Source organism: Cygnus olor, chromosome 14, assembly GCF_009769625.2.
Source record: "Cygnus olor isolate bCygOlo1 chromosome 14, bCygOlo1.pri.v2, whole genome shotgun sequence".
NCBI lineage: Eukaryota > Metazoa > Chordata > Aves > Anseriformes > Anatidae > Cygnus > Cygnus olor.
In genome coordinates this window covers 4,011,679-4,032,615 of record NC_049182.1, presented here as the reverse complement: position 1 = coordinate 4,032,615, position 20,937 = coordinate 4,011,679, and positions in this window count along the sequence as shown.

Here is a 20,937-nt window from a genome sequence, read left to right as displayed (position 1 = left end):
TGCCTAAATCCAAAAGGTTTTATGTAGACATTAGAGGCTGCCTGGATGATTGTGCTTAAGTCTCATCTACTGAAAAAAAATGCCATGTTTCAACTTGGTTCAGTAATATGACCTCCATAATTAAGTATTGAAGGAGTCTTTGCTTCATATGAAGAACACTCTAAAGTGTTTAAGGTTTTGGGCTTCTCCCTCACAGCTGGCTGTACTGAGGGGGATCCAGGAAGAGCTGGTATCTTTGTCTGTCCGTGTAGTACTTGTGACTCCGAAGTGATGGCTTACCTCTGCAGCCTGAACCTGACAATGACCAGAGAGTCCTATGAGTTTGCAGGGATAGGAGATCTGTGGAGGTTTTGGGAGAGGACTCCTTTTAAGATATTGCTTCTAAAGGAAGTTCAATTTTTATTTTTACTATTCTTTTGAGAATACCTATTTGCTTTTCTCTTTTCATTGTGTTCTTGTTTGTTTTTCTTTACTTCTATTCTATTATTACTTCTATTCTTTACTTCTATACTTCTAGAATCTTCTATTACGCAATAGCGTAGTACAGTAAATATTTTTTTTTTGCTGTTGTTGTTGTTTGGTTTGTTTGTTTGTTTGTTTTAGTTCTTTGCCTTTAAAGATGCTCCCTCAGATTTCCAGCTGGTAAATGCTTTTTCTAATTCCATGGTCCTCTCTCTCTCTAGTTTTACATATGCGGGAGATTTTGCAAATCTTTACAAACTTTCTAGGACATCTTACACTATCGCCTACAAGCCATTTCAATTATGCCTTTTTTTTTTTTTTCTTTTAATGTAAAACAAGCCTGCCCCATTCCCCCCCCAAAAACCAACCCCACAGACAAACAAAAACCTTTGCACCAAGGATCTCATAGTGTAAGAGAAATGATGAGAAATTGATATATTTTTTTTTTTACTTTTTTTCACAGCTTTTTGTTTGTTTGTTTTTGTGCAATGAACTCTGCCTTTGGCTTAAGAAGAATTTCTGTGTCTACCTTAACATGCAGAGAGGTCTACAAGGGCAGGTTGGTATAGCATAGTAGTTCTTGCTGAGGACTTGCCACATTTCAAACTGTTCAGCAGCTGAAGGTTTTAGTGTCCTTGAAAAGGACTGAGCTCAGTTAGCTTTGATAAACTCTGCTAATGTGAAGGTTATGTGTAAAGTCAGGCTTATATTTCTACCTCTGCCAGAGTCAGGTTGCAGTTTGGATAGTTGCTCTTTGTCCTGTCAGTGAAGCATCAAAAAATATATATAGTACTAATGCAATAATTATTCTTTAAAGAAACAGAGATGTGTGATATCTTCAGCATTCAGAAATACATTTAAAAGTGGGAACTACGTAATGCTGTGGTGATTTCACATTTCCTGTACAGAGCTGTTCTTCTAACATAAGTGTTTGTGAAACAGTTTAGTTACGTCAGTCTTACAGTTAGCTCTTGGGAGTTTGGCTTTTTTTCTTTCTTTCTTTTTTTTTTCTCTGTCATTCAGCAATCTTTTTTCATTGTTATAGTGAGGGTTTTGATTTCTATTTCAAGCCAGTTTTAATTTCCTTCTTGGCTAGATTTGAAGGGGATCTATTAATATAGTCCATTTCCCTAGAGAAACTTGATGGACATAGCTTTTGTAACATTGCATAAATTAGAAATATTTCCTCTTTATTACTTTGTGTAGCTGTTTCATTTATTAACTTATGTTGTGGAGAAAAAAAGCTTTGAATTGGATTCTCTTTTACTTGCAAGTAATTTACTGTGAGATGTTTTGGTTTATTGATTTCAGAGTTAGCTTCCAATATGTCAAGGGAGAGAATTAACCATATAAGGGAAAACATGTATTTTGATATTGTAAGAATCTATTTTTGTTTTTACTTAGCTCATAATTTCAGCTTCAGTTCTTGATATTGTTTTTGTGTGACATCCAGAAAAGCCTTTTGGACAGAAAGGACAGAAAACAAGCATAGCCATGTGCTTGGCATTCAGCTAACAGACTTTGCACGAGGGGCAACTCCTTCCAAGAAAATAAATAAATAAATAAATAAATCTGATTCTGACCAAGAATTCTGGTGTTGTCTACAACATCAGGAGTGTGGCAGAGGTGGCCAGCAGCAGCTCTCATCTTTCGTCCCTGTTCCAGGGTTTCCATCAGGCCTTGGCTCTTTCACTGGCAGTAGCTCCTGCTGAGCACTTTGTGGGACATTTTACTGAGCCAAATAGTGAAGACGGGTACTTGGAACAGAATCCTCTGGATCACTGAAATCTGGAGTCAAGTATCTAGTTTTCCACAGGCTTAATGAAGTTTAAATTATTGGCCAAAGCCTTCAGGCTCGTGTTCCCAAGTAGGTGAGGGAACGCCTCTCTCCCCATCCGCATGCATCAGTGAGAGCTTGGATTTCATTTCATGAATAGCTGACTGGGGCACACCTGTGAAGAAGTTCGAGACTTTGTATGTGTATATATGTGTGTGTGTGTGTGTATGTATATATATACATACACTCTCGGGGTTCAGAGATTAGGAGTGAACTCCCCAGAAGTGGATTTCTGTTACTGGCTGTGTTTCTGTGTTTCTCTGCAATTCTGGGAGGAGTGGGGAAACGCCTGTGCCTGAGGAGGCTGAAGTGAGACTGCAAAAACATCTTCATTAAACTCTTTTGTGTGTCTGTCTTTAAATATAGGGTTTCTTTATGCAATTTCCTATATTGGCTTATAATAAGGAACAGTTTTCATGTCTGCTGCACTACAAACTCCTCCATCTACCAGTGACTCATCTGCCTGTTCAGCACAAAGAAACAGCCTGATTTTAAAATCCATTTGTATATAGAGCTGACAGAGACTTGTCAATGTTTGAAACTTTCTCATCATGAAAGTTTTTTTTTTCTTTTTTTTATTTGGCTGCCACTAGCTTACATTATCATTCCTCATCTTTTAAGACTCAGAAAAACTAATGAAGAAAATGAAAGTGCCTTTTTTTTTTTTTTTTTAAGGTAAGAGGAGTGAGGTAAAGTTTCAAAGTTTACGGTTTGTTTTTTTTTTGTCTTTTCTATTACCGTCACATAGTCTGTTCACACTTGGCTGATGGTTTTCCCTGCTCTCTGTAAACAATGTGATCTGCACTTACAGTTAGTTTGATTAATTTCCATAGCCTCAATTGTGAATGTTATCTCACAAGGAAAAGCCATCAATTATGACACTGTTTAATTTACTTTTATTGGACTACAATAGTAGACATGGATGCTTATGTTTAGATTTCATTATTCAGAAATTTAATCTTTTTTACACTTTCAATAAATATGAGCAATTGCCCAACTCTTCCCATTTTATTGCTGCTGCTTTCGGGCTCCCTTTGTTAGTTCAGTTCTGCTATTTATCTCAAGGTGGCAAGTAAGTGTCAAAGCTTTTTGATTTTCTTTTTTTTTTTTTAATTTTATTTTTTGTCCATTTGCTTGATGATGACTGCATATGTGTCAGGTATGTTCCTAGCACAGAAACCACAACCCTACAGGTAATTTCATAATCAAGTAAATCTTGCTTACACCAGTTAGCATGAAAACCTAACCCATGCTGTTAGAATCTTTTACAGCTCATTTTTCAGCTTAAAATTTGTCTAGATTCAGTAACACTTCAGATGTTGGAGCTCATGCTCCTTAAATATTATTAGATTGTCTCTTTAAAACTTCTTTCCATTGATGGTTAGGTTAAGGTATACATAAATAATAGTAAATGACCAGTAAACAGTATTATTAAGGTAGCAAGTAACTGGGTGCTTTTCAAAGAAACCTTCTATGCTTCCTTCTAAGTGACATTAATGTCAGCGAGTGTCTTTACGAATCACCCACTACAGCATGCAGGGTATTAAAAAACATCCTGTTGGTATCAGATGTGGAGAGTCCTACCTGCGAGGGGAAGGCTGCCTCTCCGCTCTACTCTAGTGAAAACAGCCAGAAAAATCTCAATTGTAAGGTATTTAATGCATTTAAAAGAGAGGGAAAATAAGGTGTTTTGAGGCTATAAATATTTATTTTATTCTCATTTTCTGTAGAGTAAGTTGCTCTATAATGTATAGCCAAGGTTAGACACCAATTTTCTAAAAGCTTTGTTCCAGAACAGAAAATATCACTGACTTTTGTGCTATAACTTGTTCTGGTTATTCTGACACTGGGAGGATCCTGCAGCTCCATTGCATGGCAATGTACCTCTGGCAAGTTTTACATGCCAGTATTGCAGATTCTAAATGTAGAGGCTGCTTTTCTGATATATTTACCCCCAAGACTAAACTGACACATGCCAGACACTGTTTGGGGCATTCTCCTGCTGTCACTGAAGTGAACAGCAAAATGAATATTCCTCATGTTTTACAGAAAATGTGTGGGTGGCAAGAATAACATAAATGACACATCAGGTCTATTAAAGCAGAGGCTGACGTTGGTGGCAAACTGTCGTTAAATCTTGTCAGAGAGAAGCTTTGGAAATTACTATCATGTGTTGGGCTTTTTTTTTTTTTTTCTCTATTCTGAGTGCTCCTCTGGATCACGAATTTTGGGCTGGGATTCAGCAAGAATCAGGCTGCTTTTAATAAATAAATAAATATATAATATAAATATATATATTATATATAATATAAATATATATAAATATATAATAAATATATATATATATATATATATATATTGCCTTCAGAGGGCCCTGTGGTAATTGGGAAAGTACCGTAATGGTCCAGGTATCTTCTTGACAAGAAAGTGTCATCTTCTGTCTGCATTTGGGATAGATGTGACAGACTGCTGGACCTCATCCATCTCCTTAGCAGCCCAGTAAAATACCCCTGCAGCCTGACTCAAGTCTAATGAGATTCATCTTCTCTTTTACACACCTCAGAAGCTCGCAAGGACTGTAACAGGGCTGCTGGATGTACACAGCAAGGTGTTGGGTTGATGGGAATACAAACCCAGTTGTTTGTGCAAACATTAGGGAGATTCACGGTCTCCTTTCTTACCCTTCTTCAAGAAAAAAATAAGATGACTTTTTAAGTCTGTGAGAGAAATTAAATGAAACAAAACTAAAAAAGATATTTAAATATTAAAATATTTAAAGTTACTTGGTATTAACTCACTAAAAAGATATTTAAATACTAAAAAGATATTTAAAGCTAAAAAGTATATTAAAATATTTAAAGTTACCTGGTATTAACTCAACGGTAGAACATCGATATTACAAAAAAAAAAAAAAAAAAAAAAAAACCTTCAGTTCTTTAGTTCAAAAAATAAGCTGTTTGGTTTCTAGTTTTGTTTGTTTTTTTGTTTGTGTTTTGTTGTTGTTTTTAAATAGCACAAACCTGCAGTGGAGTGTTCTTTTGAACGTTCCCATTGCCCGGATGGTGCTGAACATGATGGGGGAAATTGTTTGAAAGGAAATGAAATGTTAATTACACCTAAAAATGGCAGCGTCTGTTCCATCTGCATAATCTAACTTGTATGGCTGTCAGTAAAATGTCAAACCTCTAAACAGGCAAGTCTAGTATTTATGAAAATAGACCTGCCTTAAAATTGTAAATAGAGCAAAAATCTTTTAGTTCTGAACAGAAGATGTATCTTGGAGCGGTCAGTTCCTTTGCTAGGACCCAGAACAGCAGTGGGACAGGCACTGCTTGAACAGGATTTGAGAAGAAAAACTTTTTTAGTCACTAACTAAGGAGTTAGTATTGCATTAGAAACTGCTATGGAGTTGTCTATGCTCACCTTACAAAATGGGTATTGTCAATCAAAGGTAATCCTTGGAAATTAAGTATTGATCTGGTTTGCTTCTTATGTATGGCAGCAGGAAAAACTGCCCCCATGCAGCTACTCCTGCTCAGGTTATTCTTTTAAAAAGCATGGTCCATCTGAGTAGCCCCTCTTCTGTGTCTGTATGTTAGATGCAATTCCCTGTTGGCTTAGCTTTTTGTCTTCAGCTGTAAATGTAGGTCACCTGGCTGTCGTGCAGTATGTTCCTTATCTGGAAAACCACAGGTCCTTGCATGTAACTTCACAGTACGCTCCATTTGTCTGTCTTGTAAGGAAGTTCATTTTGCTGGAATAATGAGTGGCCCAGCTGCTCTTCTGACATCAGCACTACCAGCAGCCCTTCTTATACCCATCCTGGGCAGCCCATGTCACTCTTTGTGACACGGACACCTCCAATGTTCTGTCTGCTGTGACACAGCCAGGGCAGGTGCCCAGAGTTAGTGCTGTGCCACTGAGGTGTGGCACACCTTCCACCATGTAAACAAGAAGAAGAAAAATAGATAATCATTAATAATAAAAAACAATAACCTCTTCAAAATAAATTAATACATCCCAAATAAATAAATTTTAAAAAGCTCAACCAATGTAATACTGGAGAAATTAAGTAGCTGTTGCAGCATTTTAAAGAAACAGCAGTTCAGCAAATGTTAAAACCTCAAGCAAAAACATCAGGTTCTACCCACTTCCCAATATTGAAGACTTATGTGGTACTTGCTGCTGAGATTTATGGGTTTGAAGGCTAAACCTTGGAAGAAAAATGTTTTTTACTGAAGTAAGGTGATGGAAGGTTCATACATTAGAACTAAAGACGTGTTCAATACCACAACTACATCCACAAGTTGCTGGCCATAGGTGAGGAAATGTTGTTTTCCTCACAACAACAGCAAAAAAAACAAATTGTGAGGGTGATGGAGCACACTGGCCCAGGTTGCCCAGAAGTTTGTGGAGTCTCCTCTTTGGAGATACTGAAAAGCTCTCAGTGGCCCTGCTTGAGCAGGTGGCTGGAGCAAATGAACTCCAGAGGTCCCTTTCAACCTCAACCTATCTCTGATTCTGTGAATGCAAAATGTGACCTAAAAAGAAAATAAGAATACTTATAAAACCTTTTCTTCATTAATTGCATAGTGATTGTGAGTTGTTTCTCATGTCTTTATGTATTTTGACTCATTTTTCTGTTCAGCCAAGAAATTCATTTGCTTTTCATCCATATAACGAATAACACTGAACTAATAACACTGAACTATTTATATGAGTTTTTGCCTGGAGCTAGCTCAGGGTTTTCATACCTAGAACCAGCTTGTTTCTGTCCCCTCTGTAACTCTGCCTGACTCATGCCTTTCTGACTACAGAGCAGACCACAGGATTGCATGTCCTCAAAAAAATCCTTTTGTCACTGTAATCACATCTTAAGAGGAATCTGAACTTCATATTCTTTCCAATCCCTGCATGTTTTGAATAGGATATTTTAAAAGGGACATTTTTTCTTTCAGTTTCAAGCACCATTAAGAGGCTGCCTGTGGAGTTTTGCCTCATCTCCATGTGCAGATACTGCTGCTGGTTTATAGGAACTCTTTTCTCCTTCTCTGATCAACATATTTATCATTTGAAACATGATTAGGAAACCGCAGGGTTTATTTTTTCCTTTAAAACACTTAATTTTTTCCTTTAAGGAACAGAAATCCATCACTTACTTGTAGCATTCTAAATGCCTCTTTTAATAGGCATGCTGTTTTCTCTTTTATTAGGTAACTACTTCACCATCTCCAAAACATCCATGTTTCAAGATGAAAAAGCCAATTTCATTTTGAGCATTTTCTTGTTTCTGTATACAGTCTTCTTTTGTAGATTCTCCTCACCACTTTCATCTCTTCCAATCATTCTGAATAGATAGAAATTCACCAACAGCACTTAAATTCAAAACAAAATAAGCTCTAGGAGGGAACAGTTTTATTTTTCTTAGGCAACACATAATTATCCACTCCTCATTTCATGTGGAATTTATTTTCCCATTAGGCTTTCAAGGGGCTGCAGCTGTATCCTTCCCTTCAGTCTCCCCAAAATACTCCCATGCTGGATTTGCTTTCTGGTCATTTTAGCAAACAAATTTAACAGAAAAAAAAAAATTACTAAGCTGCCGTTTCTGGGAATGAATCCCTCTGATAATATACCTAAACAGGGAGAGCCCCAGGGAAGAGCAGACCTAAATTTTGTCCATCTCTTTGTCTTCCTAAGCATCTTCATTGGGAACCTTAGTCTACAGGCACAGACTCTTCTTTTTACCTACGATAGCTGAAGAGCTGGTTCTGTACCCAACACAGCAGGTAGTAAAGTATGTCGATTTTGGCCTCAGGAAGTAGCAAATCTGTAGTAGTTTGGACTTCCCTTGCTGGGTAGCAAGATGAAGTAGGCAGACAAGTGACTAGGGAGGTGCATGTTTATTCAGGATTTCTGCTTAAATGAATGGAAATGAATGATTTGCGTAGAACAGTATAAGTATGAAGTATGTGTGACCCCATAAATTTCATGCTTTGGGCTTATTGCTTTAATTTGGAGAGAAAATTAAAACCTGGAGCCTAATGAGAAGGCTCATATATAATCAAAACAAAGCAGGTTAGAGGAGCATAAAACAAACTGCTCCTCTAAAAGCAAAGACTGGTGGAAAAAAAAAGAAAAAAGTACTATCAGACACTGGGAAACTAAAGCCTACATTGTCAGATTATAATCTACCTGACCTATGGCTGAGAAAAAGGATTCTTCTTTCATTTTTTTTTCTTGCTCATTCCACAAATGCACCAGTCTTTTAACCTCTCTGCATAGTTTTAGCACTGTTTGAAGAGGAAATAATGTATCTGATCTCTAAGTCCAGGCCTAATGGCATAAGAAAGGAAAATAAGGGACACAGAGAACCTTCTTTTCACCATGGTTTCAATGGCCAATTTTTTATTATTTTTTTTCCCGAAATAAATGTCTAGTTAAAAAAGAAGAAAATGTTCTCCTAATTGTGTCCTTTAGCTGGTGTCATCCCTTTCTGAGGGGCGGGGAAGGCTGTACATAGCAAAGATGTTAAATAACCACAGGTGTGTTCTAGAATGAATTACTGTTCTGGTCACAGTGTGCTATATTTTATGTTGCCTTATACTCAGCACACTACATTTTAGAAATGATGCTCCTATTTTTTATTTTTATTTTTTTAAGTATGCTAGTCAATCTTCTTTTGCTCAAAATGTTTGCATGTTTTCCATCTATCAACCATCAAGACAAAGTTTTTGAAGGCTCAGTCATCAGGATTCTTAAATGTCACAGTTGATTACTACATAGATTAGAAATCACAGTATAAACACGATGTATTTATCCTACCCATTAGGTTCACAAAAATATGACGTGAAATCCAGAATGCGAAAGACCAGAGAGACTTCCAGATCCTTCAGCACTGCTTGAAAAGTATATAATGTTCTTGCCACCTTTTTGTGATGGCATATCATGTCTGTTTGTAAACTGGATTTTCTTGTATCCTTCCTTGCAAAATAGGAGCATGCCAAGTATAACTGTAAGTGACTCACAACTGTACTTGCCATAGTGAAATGTAAGACCTATTTTGCCTGACTCTCAAAGGTGACAGTATTGACATTTTGTTTTTATCATGAAACAAAATGTGCAGTTTCAAAGGTGCTCAAATTCTGCTGCCTTCAAAATAATGTGTATTGTACATTTCAAATGCTCTGAGGGGCTCATTCATAAAGCTAATTTCCTAGAATAATAAAAAGCAAGAAATATGTTTTCCAGGCACATGAGCAAAAGAAAGTACATCATACTACCCCTGGGTAGTAAATGCAATGGAACAGAAACAATTTGAAGTCAATTGGCGTGCACACTGATTTACTGCAATGCATAGCCTGGACTAGTGATATTAGTCAGATTATGTTGGTCCCCAGTTGAACTGAGGCTGAAGGATTTTGTAGGGTATTTAACCCTTTCATCCTCAGGTTGCTAAATAGACGCTAAAGAGCTGTCTTGTCTTTGGTTTGGTTGGATACTAAGCAAGAACCTTAGTGATACCCATATGTGGATTATTACTAATAATCATGACATTTTAGAGGTGTAAAATTTCACACCTAGGACGCCTGAGTAGATGTGTGCAACACAGTGTCTGAACTGTTATGTTATGGTAGAGTTAAAAAAAATTCTTGTGATGAATCTGATGCTTCCCATTTCTGTGAGTATCCTGTGGCATATTGGGATATGTACTTCAGGTTCATTCTGCACATTGCCTCTACTTAACCTGTGATAAAACTATGGATGATGAGAAGGTTGCAACTTCTTAATCCAAATGCAAGAACCCATTGTGAGCTTAAAACACCCATTTCTGAGCTCTCTTCATTTCAGCAGGGACTGAATTGAAAGTGATAACCAATAGCTTATATAATTGAAGCATTGAATTAGAGTACAAAAGATGAGGCAAAGGAAGAGGACAAGCTCTGTTCCTTTCTTGAGTTTTTCTTGTCCAAGACTGAGCAAAGAAAGGCAGTAGACAAAATAGAAATAGGAGTTTAAGACAAGTAATGGATTGCTAGCCTTCAGAAAGAGATCTGAAGTGAATTTGTCTTTAGTATTTCTTCACTTACGGCATGTAACACAATTCAACCTAGGAAGCTAGGTATCGTGTATCTAATACTGATAACTATTTAAAGTAGTCTTCGGATTAATGTTTATGTAACACCTTCTTTGTAAGGGTGTTTTCCAGACAGGTATGAAGTTATCTCACTGGACAAATAAACTTGCCCTTGGAAGAAAAATAGTCTTTGCTAAATTAGGAAATATAACCAGAAAGCTATCAATGTAGTCTCTCTCAGGATGACTTTTTTTTTTTTTTTTTACTTTATTATTTTTTTTTGAATCACTGAAGGTAAGGACTTTAAGTACATCTGAAGCTCACAGCCTACCTATGCCTACCTATCACAACATGGATATTCTTTATTATAGTATTTCAGAAGGCCTAGCAAATGTCTACTTTTTTGCAAACTATTTCTGGTCATTGACAAAAGAGGGTGCCTTAACGCTTTTAGATGATAACAGTTGCATGAAATGGATCTTCAGCCTTTGAGTCATCCTAAACACATTTCAACATTTCTGATTCTTTCCTCACACTGCCAAATTTTACATAAGTGTAAAAATGTGTTTCAGATGTTCTGAAATTGTTTTTCAACAAAAGACTGAGATGCTCAACCCCCTTCCCACCACCACCTTGATACACTCATGAGTGAAGGTTTTAAGAAGAGAAACACCTTTTTCACTCCACAATAAAGCAGGTTAATGTGAGTCTGCTCAAGTTTTGGAAAAGGTTTTATTTGTGTAGTTTGTCCTGAGGTTTGCTTCAGGTTCTGCCCTCAATACCACATATAGACTTAATTCCTTTTTAGCATTAATGTGTGGGCAAACTGGTAGTGTTGGTGACAAAATGAGCTGCCCTCTTTGTAGTGAAGATGCTTGGAGGATTTGAATCTTTCATAGCAATCCCCCATATCCCCATCTTGTATTTACCAGGATCAAGAAATTTCCCAGCTTTGTTGGGATGCAACCACAAGCAAGTTCCATTTTGGCACACATGTTTACTACCATTATATTTGGTTTATGCATGTATCAAACCAAGGGACACCTAAAAATACTGTTAATAGAGTCATTGAAAAATGTCTCATGAGCTAGTCACATTTCATAGCACAACAATGATATTAATGCAGACTTTGCTAAAAGGAGCTAAGTCACATAAAAATGTATTTTGTTTTGAAATACCAAAAGCTGAGAAGGGTGCCAGTGAGAAATTCTATTTTAGCTTCTGGGGGAAGCTGAGGAACCTACTGCAGTCTTGTGATGCTTTTCTTGTCTAATGTTCTCATAGTGTTCGCAATATGTGAACCTGACAAAGCCAATGCGGAGGGACACTGGCAGAAGGATTGTGTTGTCTCATATTTTCTTTCCTTATCTTTTCTTCTGTCCTGAAAAGGCAGAATGAGACAAGGGGTCCACAAATCCAAGCTGCATGCTAAAAACAATAGAATGTTATATGGAATAGCCATTCTTTTGTGGATATTGTTTGAAGGTCAGAAAAATTATTAGAGATGAAAGATAAAAGACAGAAGGAACGAGTTAAATACAGTGTCTGTGGACCATGTTGACTTCATTCAGAAGACTGTGAAAAAGGAATTTACTAGTGGTTTTCTTAACTGAGCTGGCATCTTTGCTAGTTTTCACTTTTGTTCTATCAATGAGTAGTTATATTATGTGAAGCACTTTGGAAAATGTCTGGCATTTCTCCAGGCTAAATTTGGTGCACTTACTAAATCTTTCTGTCATCAGCTTGTAGTGCTGGACCTGCCTATCCAAAATCTTCATATTTTTGCCTCCTCCTGTTGACTCTAGAGAGAGCAAAGAGGGACTGTTTTCTCCCATGTGAAATTGTTAGTTACTTTGGGACTTATTTTCTTCAGCTACAGAGACTGATGTGTGTATGAGCCGATCCTTTATCACTGTCTTATCTTAAAGTCAAAAGAGACCATTGCATGATCTCTCTCTCTTTAATACTGCTGATCAGGCTTTACTATTTCCAAGCATAACTGCTTTTCGCTAGTTACTGGCAGTCCTGCACAACTGTTTCTACTAACTTTCTCGTTTCTGAGAGATCTTAAATGACTATTTACCAATTTATTTTATTGAGATTAAAAGTTTTTGAAGTACTGCTGGAAAGTTCACCTTCAGCTAGCTTGCATTAGCTGATAACTCAGAGTACTGGCATCACACCAGCATCCATAAGCAGCTGTGCTTTAGACAAGCTTGGTCTGGTGATAACACTGTTTACAATAATGCTTCAGAGAAGAAGAAAGACCAAAACCAAGTTAGGTTCAGAAATGTATTTTCAGATGTCTTTCAGGCCCAGGACAAGTAGTAGAATACTTTAGGACATACAGGCTGCTAACTGCAAAAGTTGACAATGTTGGTGCTAAAGTGTACTAACTTGAGTGTCACCAATACAGCTTGAGCCCTCTGTGTTTGCAAGTATTAAAGTGAAAATTTAACGGAAACCCTTATTTCAAGGGCTAAGCTTTTCCATTTTGTAACTTGGGTTATTACCCTAAGGCTTTTTTAAACTAAAGCAAAATTGAATGAAGTTGATTATCATCTGTCATACATTGTGTATTGTTTTCAGTGCTCAGAAGTTTAGATGGAAAAAACTTCTTTTAGACAAGCACAGTTAATCTTGGTTCTGTTTTTTTTGGCCTCTTGAAATGCTTGAAGGAATTGAAAAGCTATCCCAAAATGTTATCTGATTTCCCCTGTAAAGAGAGAAAATGTGAAGAGTAGCTCCCAGGAACTTGTCTCTGCATGAGACTCATCAGAATCACACTGGCCATAGTGAAGACTTGCAAACTCCTGCTTGTCACCCTTAGTGATAATCCCTGTGGGAGTTTAGAGCTACTCTGAACTAACCTGCAACAGTGAGCTACTCTAAATTACCCCTGATGAAAAGTGGGAGTGGAGAAAAAGAGCTTTGATATCATGCTTCTATTCTCTGATTGCTTCAGATACCTACAGGATAAGTATGGCACAGCTGAGGGTTTGGAACGCCACTGGTAGAAGTTGTGTTCACCTCTTATGAGGCATCAAGAATACAGTATTTTAGAAGGGCTAGGAACAGTGCATACTTCTGGGGGCTGAAAAGTCAAATAATATTTTTGTGCTCAAAATCTGAACCAGAGATGAAAGGTTAGTGTAGACATATCATTTCACATGGAGTGACTATTCTTCAAAACATGCTTAAATATTATTTTTAAAATATGATAATATTTACATTTATTTTCCACTTTGAAATGGCCTTATATTTACAGATTACAATCTAGAATCAGATAATGAAAGTAAGCATAAAGTAATTTACTGTCATAGAAGCAAAAATATCTCCTTTGATCTATAATTAATCGATGGTTTAAAAAAAAAAAAAAGTTGTACTTTTGTAATTGTTTATTTTTGTTTTGCATAGGAAAAAAGCTGAGATTTCTTATTATGTTTTTGTTCTTACACAGAATATCTAGTTTTATTTTATGTCCTTTTCCCCTCTTGAATATTGAGTATTTAGAGGTTTTTACTCCAAGAGATGGGTAGCTTATTCTTCTGTTTAAGGGCTCTTATTTCAGCTCTTCAATGTGTGTACTAATTCTTGCTAAAATGAGCTAAAAATCAGTCATATGTTGATTTTCTTTATGCATAGTGTTTTAGGGCACACTTATCAATACTCTTATCCAGAGGAATACTTAAATGGAAATAAAAATATGAGAATGTCATATGATTTCATGTGAATACTCTTTGTAATAATCACAAAATTGTATTTTTTTTTTTTTTAATTTGTGAAGTTCTTTCTCTGTAGGTATTTATTTCATTTTACAGAGTACAGAGAGATTTCTGTAATAACAAATGTAAAAATTCTTTGTTATGTAATTACAGTAAAATCCCTTTTCCTTGAAATTATACCAATTTACAGAGGAACAAAAAGATGAACAGATTGTTATGAAAAATTGGGAAAGTCTCGAAAGGAAATAAATAGCATAGATAACTTTACCTGGACAAAAACTAAATAAGTAAATGTTATATTGGAAATATTCTCTTGTTGGTCATTGGTTTCTATATCATCAATGGTCAAGAAAAATATTACTTGACTAAATGCTTCTGAATTTGTCTTGTTATATGATACTTCTGGAGGGAATAATATTTAATTGAGATATAAGTAATTCAGAAGACATCAGTGGAAATGTTAAGATGGGACATCATTGTGAGAGTGAGACATATGTTCTGACTTTTAAATACAATTAGAGTGGAATCCAGAATGAGAAGGTATCATGGGGAAAAATGTCTGTAGGGATTTTAACCAAACATATTTTGGAAATGCGCAGGAAGTGTTGCATAAAATCTGATTAGAAAAGACAGCAGAGGGAAAGGATTCAGAAGGGAAAAAGGAAGTGTTGAATGCTAAATTAATATATGCTCAAATGTAAGTGTGTCTATCTGGCAACTCACCCTTAACCTGTATCTTGAGGAGAAAAGAAATAATGGTTTAGATGTAAAAAAAAAATTTAGTAGAAACAATCAACCACTTAAAAATACAAATAGGGTAAAGAGAGTTAGGAAGGATCTAGAAAGCTTATGTAAAGTTTGGGAAGAAACAGTGGAACTGGAGATGAACTGAAAGGCAAGGTATGGCCTGTACAGGGCAGGGGTTAATAAGGCAATTGTAAGCATGCAGCCTTTCACAGACTTCTGTCGAGATATGTTTAACAAAGATGCAGCTGCTGTTGTATAAATGAAAATGAAGGAAGAGTTGTTGTACTGTGATGTTTCTGACTCCTAGCATGACCCTGACCTGCAGAATCAACAAAATTCAGACTGTAAAAAACTGATGCCAGTACAGAAGACAGTTCTATTCTTCATATTTGTGATACAGTCACATGCGTGCATGTGTGGCTTTGAATATGTTCTCAAAGTAATATAGTGAATAAGTATGGGTTTGAGCAGGTGCTTAAAGTTAAGTACACATTCAGTTGTTGTGTTGAATGAGAGTCTAAGCTAACATGGAGAAACTTAAACTTTTTCTTTTTTTTTAACATGATATCTGAAATTTGCTGAAGTTCATCATCACAGTTTGATGTGAAACAGGACATACCAGGTGAGGTGGACTGGTTTATTTGGTAATTTCACTGGAGTGTATTATGTGGTGGGGACACTTGTGTCTAGGTAGCAAGGATCAGATGGGAACAGCACTGATGGGGAAGGACAAGAAATGTCATGGCCTTGGATGGACCCACATGGCTGGCATTAAATGGGAGATGGTGAGAGTATCCTGGGGGGAGTTCCAGTGAACAAGTCTGCTCTTACCATTCAGGAGAGAGTCCAGAAGGCTGCTTTACCCAGGGACCCTGGGCACAGTCTGAAGCTGTTGTTCTGGTGGCCCTCCTCTGTCAAGCGAGAGAGGGGATTGATTGTATTGATTGTTTTTTTTGTTTGCCTGTTGGTTTCACTTTCTCCCGCCTCCTTTACTTCCCCCCATCACATACACACACCTCCTTGGGCCGCCCTCCTAAGAGACAAGCTGTCTCAAGACAGAAAACCGATCTCAACCTGTGCACGTCAGATGGAGAAACAGAGGGGGTGGCACAGTCAGATGAGGCAGACGTGCAGCGTGTGAGAGGGAGAGACCCCCAGAAGAGCCCCCCGCCCCGCTGGGCGGCCCAGAGGTAGCTCTGCCCTCTCCAGGAGGGCTTTCTCGCCACGCCTCCTCTAGGACAGCCCTTGGAAGGGCGCGAGGGCACTTGCACAGCTCCGGACGAGAAGGGGGCGCGCTAAAAAAAAAAAAAAAGAAAAAAAAAAAGAAAAAAAAAAACACTGAATCCACACCTAAAAGAGGAGGACGGCGTGGGAAGGGAGGGAGGGCGGGGAGGGAAGACGGGGAGGACAACGCAACCCACATGCCAACCTCGCATCAGCAGGCTCTTCCACCGGGAAGCGAATCCCCGGCTCTCCCGGGGAGCTCTGCCCCAGCCGCGCGGAGGGGATGAGGACGAGGAGCCGCCTCCACCGTGCCGCCGGCGGCTGCAGCAGTGTGGACAGCTCCCGCCCCGTCCGGCACGGCTGAGCTCCGTTTCAGCACCACGGACAGCTCCGTTTCAGCACCACGGACAGCTCCACTTCAGCACCACGGACAGCGCCGCCATGGGGGGCCGTGCCCGCGCAGCGCCGCGCAGCGCCCCGCGTCTCTAGGGTGAAGCGGACCTGGCCCCGACGCGCACATGTAAGCTGCTGCCCCTGAGCCGAGCGGCGAGCTGCCCCCGGGCTCTGCCTTGTCCAGAGCCGGCTCGATTTTCGGTTCGTCCGAGAAGTGCCCTGGCTCCAATGCCGGTCCGTAGTTGTGCTCCGGGAAGTTTTGCTGGGGTTGGAGATGTCTCAATGCAGCTTGGTTTCCTACGAGCCTGGGTCTGGGCTGGTGCTGAGCTGGGTGGGTGGCTGTGGGTAAAATCGGTTCGGCTTTCTACCCTTGGAATTTGTGCAAATCTGTTCGGTCTCAGTATACCTTGAAAAGGCTTGGTGTGTGTTGCTGGCCACATGGTTTGGAGCCATGCTGTTGTCTTCTCTTGTAGCTGGGTGATTTTTTTTAAAGGGTTTATTCATCCTGGAAACAGTTTGACCAACACAAAAGGAGGAAAAATGACAGGTGTTAATTTTGGACATTATATCATGCCTGTTTCAGCTTGCTGGGTCTTAGTGTCAGGAGTCTTTATATATTTTTTTCTAGTCATAATAAGTATCAAGCAAATAAATATCAAGTGAAAAGGGTGCAGCAATAGGGAAAAATGAAATACACTGAGAACTGAGATTTTCAGTTCTTTTCAGACCTTTTTCTTTCTCTTTTTAATGGAAGAGTTTGTTGAAATTCAGCATTACAGTGCCCCCTGCTTGCACAATTAGAAACAATTTTCGTTGCTGTCATCAGTAGTAAAAAATTATGAATGAACAGGTATTCCTCTGTTGTGTTCTGGCTGTGATCTAAGACTGACTTTCAAACTGTTTCAACAGTGAGGATAAATCATTCCTAGTTCAACTAGCCAGATTTTTATTTTAAAGGACAGATTCTCTTCATGATAGTTCATTTGGTGGCTAAACATGTTAATGAATGGACAACTGGAGATAATGTAATAGTATACTTGATTTTGATATATCTCATAAGTGTTCTATGATACCTTTGCAATAATCAGTCATTTTCACTTTATATGAAGGAAAAATAAGGAAGGAAAAAAAAAAAAAAAACACAGATTATAAAACAAGTGGAAATTTAACACAAGAACCAAGGTGATTATTTCACAATCTCTTTTGGTGTAAAAGACTTGTGCTGGTGAGTGACTTTGCTTTGGAAAGGGAAAGAACATGTTTATTTTTAGTTTATGAGGGGAAAACAGCTGAGAAGTGGTGGATTTTTTTTGTTCGTTTGTTTTTTGTTTTTCTGTGAAAGATGTCTGGTAAAAGTCAAATTCCATTTCCTTTTTTTTCAAACCACAGGGAAGACCTGGATTCCTTCTACTAGACTTCAGAGAGGATGTGAAAGACTTCTTTTTTTTTTTTCTGTCTTAATGTATCTCACCATAGCATTTATCAAAGGGATTTCAGAAGGTGTGGCTTTGCTGTCTGCACCTGTACTTCCACAAGTAAAGAGGCCTCTTTTCAGAGACTGACCTTGAAATATCATTTTCCTTTATCTATATGAGCTGTTGGGAATACTGCTTCCTGCAACTGCTTTGTAGGACTACTCTGCAAAGGAATGAATATCTGCAATATTTATTGGGTATGTGCACACCACCCGCCCCCACAACCCCCAGCCTGAATAGAACTAAAATATTGTATTAATTATCCTTGGATATGTATGCAGAAGGACCACATTGCTAATAGTACTGTAACAGTTTTAGCTATCTCAAGACTAAATAGAAAGGTACTTTTGCATTTCAAAACATAGAAAGCTTCAGAATAAACTATTCTTAATCAAAGCCAGCTATCCCAAATGATATTCAGTTGTATACATAGTAAGTCAGCAATATGTAAAAAGCGACACTTAAAACTTTTGTCTTAAAGGATAATGTTCTGGCTTAGAAAGACTTAGAAAGTTATTTAAGATATTGGAAAAAATAAAGATCTCAGAGAGATCTGGTAACATGCGCCTACACAGCATTTGGAACTCCAGAGTAGCCTGTTGTATATACTATAATAAATATTTTCAGTTTGTGTTCAGTCTGTGCTCCTCACCTGAAGTCTGGAGTCTCCAACAAAATATGTTGTCAATTTTTTAACCAAAAGGTACAACATCTTACTATTTTTGCTCAGAGCAGTATTATTTACTATTTTAAATGCACTAATTTCTATATATCGATTTGTGTCTGTTTGTAGAGCTTTGTTTCCTTAATTTTTGTTTATAGTTATAGCATGGCTTCAGTGATCAGATTTTCTTTGTGGAAGGGTTAATAGGGAAAAAATGTTCCATTTGATATATAATAGCTGTGGCAATTCCAAAGAGGCCTCAGGGATTCTACAGCCTTTCTGTGCCCTGATTCTTTTTATAAACATTGGTGTAAGTAGAAAGAAAAATAACAAGTAAAATTTCATTCTGACAGTTTCTGAGGCTGTACAGGAACAAGGGTTATGTTTTCAAAATGGATTTCCAAAGCTAAAATTTACTTTTCACCATGACAGAGTCAATGTTTTATCAAAGCTTCCCCTCACGGATGTTTTACCCAAAGTGGCTCATAGTAATGGTTACTTATCCTATATTTCTATAGTATTTTCTAGACAAAGAGGCCAATTGAAAGGGAACAAGGGAGAATCCTGTCAGCCTCTCTTCACAAAAAGGAAATCCAAAGACTAGTCAGAGTCCCTAAGTACCTAAAGGCATCTTTGTGAATGCCCTGCTCAATTTTCATGCTTTTGGTCACTTAAAAGGTGACATCTCCTGAGAATTCCAGAATTACCATAGATGCTAATACCCATCAATTTCGATACCTATTCAGACTTCAGATATATCTACTCAACTAGATATCATTCAGCCTGTCCTACATGCTTTTAAAGTTCTGGTTCGAATCCCTGTTGTAAAATCTCCAATTTAACCTCTTAAGGTATTAGTGTCTTTGAACATTTTCTCCAAGCCTGATGTCTAGATAGAAGTTTTGCTGCTCCATAGTAGCTTTTGCTGTGTGGGAACATGCTGCATGGGAATATGCTGTGTGGGACCTGAGAGGTGACAAAAGACCCTACATGGTGTAGACTGGAGCATTGTGGAAGGGAGGACCAAGGAGAAATGGCATTTGTTAGGGTAGGCTCAAAATGAAGCAGCCCAGTTTCTTCTCTGTGTTTCCTTTGTCCTACATGGATGGCACTCAACCATGAGAGTTTTGTTGCCAGAGTAAGATTTTCAGCTTCAACAGTGTTTTCAGTGACAACACACCAAGAACAAACCTCCTGTTACGCCATGTTCCCATGTGAGATGTTGAGTGTCTCAGCTCCTAGTAACTTCAGTGCAAGTTCCAAGGATCTATTCTTAGCCACTTTAATTAAGAGCTGAGATACTCCCAGATGATGATTTGTTAAGAGCTAAATCACCTTTCAGAAATGGCTATTCTTCTCCACTTACCACAGGAGTCCAGGTGTATTATGGCTCGGCTGGCTTTATAAAGCTGGATGCACATTGCTGCAAGCAGTATTTAGGCCCTGAAATTTTTAGTTTCCTTTTCCCAGAACATTTTCTCTCCAACAACACTGCATACATTGGCATTCTTTCCTAGAAAAACACAATATTTAATTGCAGTGCCTGATGAGTTTGATCGCTAGCTGTCTCAATAAAATATGCAAATGCCAAGTCATTTCAACGCAAACCACCTTTAAACAAAAATGGTAAGATAAATGCAATCAAGTTACAATTACTTTTTTAAGAGAGCACATTACACACATTCAGTAAATATAATTATTTCTGAAACTGCCTGCACATAACTGAAAAGCAGAATAGAAAATGTGCCGAGTACAGTCATGACATCAGAGAAGACTTGGGTTTCCAAGATTCTCAGCTACTGCATATATTACTCTTTGCACTGCCACTTCTCTATCACGATTCAGTGTTCAGGTCAAAGAGTAATTATAACTTTCTTTTCAGAACAGGAGTTGATAGCTGAGCATTTCTCATGAAATCATTTAAAGTTAAAAGTATAATTTTTTATTCTTCTCCTGCTCTCTAGAAAGACAGTAAAGTGCAGTGGCTGAGATATTGATCTTGCCTGCTCATGAACAAGACTGCGGGTCATAATTCCCCTGAGGTGAAGCCCTCTGATTTATGGTACTCTTGCCCCTATCTGTAAGCAGCGGAGATTATTAACTCTGTGCTGCAGGGAAATCCCTGCAGAACATTTATTATAAACACAATGTTGTATATTAATTATCTTTTTGGAGGGCAGGTATGCTATTCTGTTTCCTTTTTTTCTGACACAATTTCTGTTGCTATAAACAGCGTTTGAAACCAGCATTGTCTCTGGATTGAAGGAAGTGAAATGAAGGTTCTTTTTTGGCATGTTGTTACTTATACAACAGACCAGTGTGAAGTAACTCTA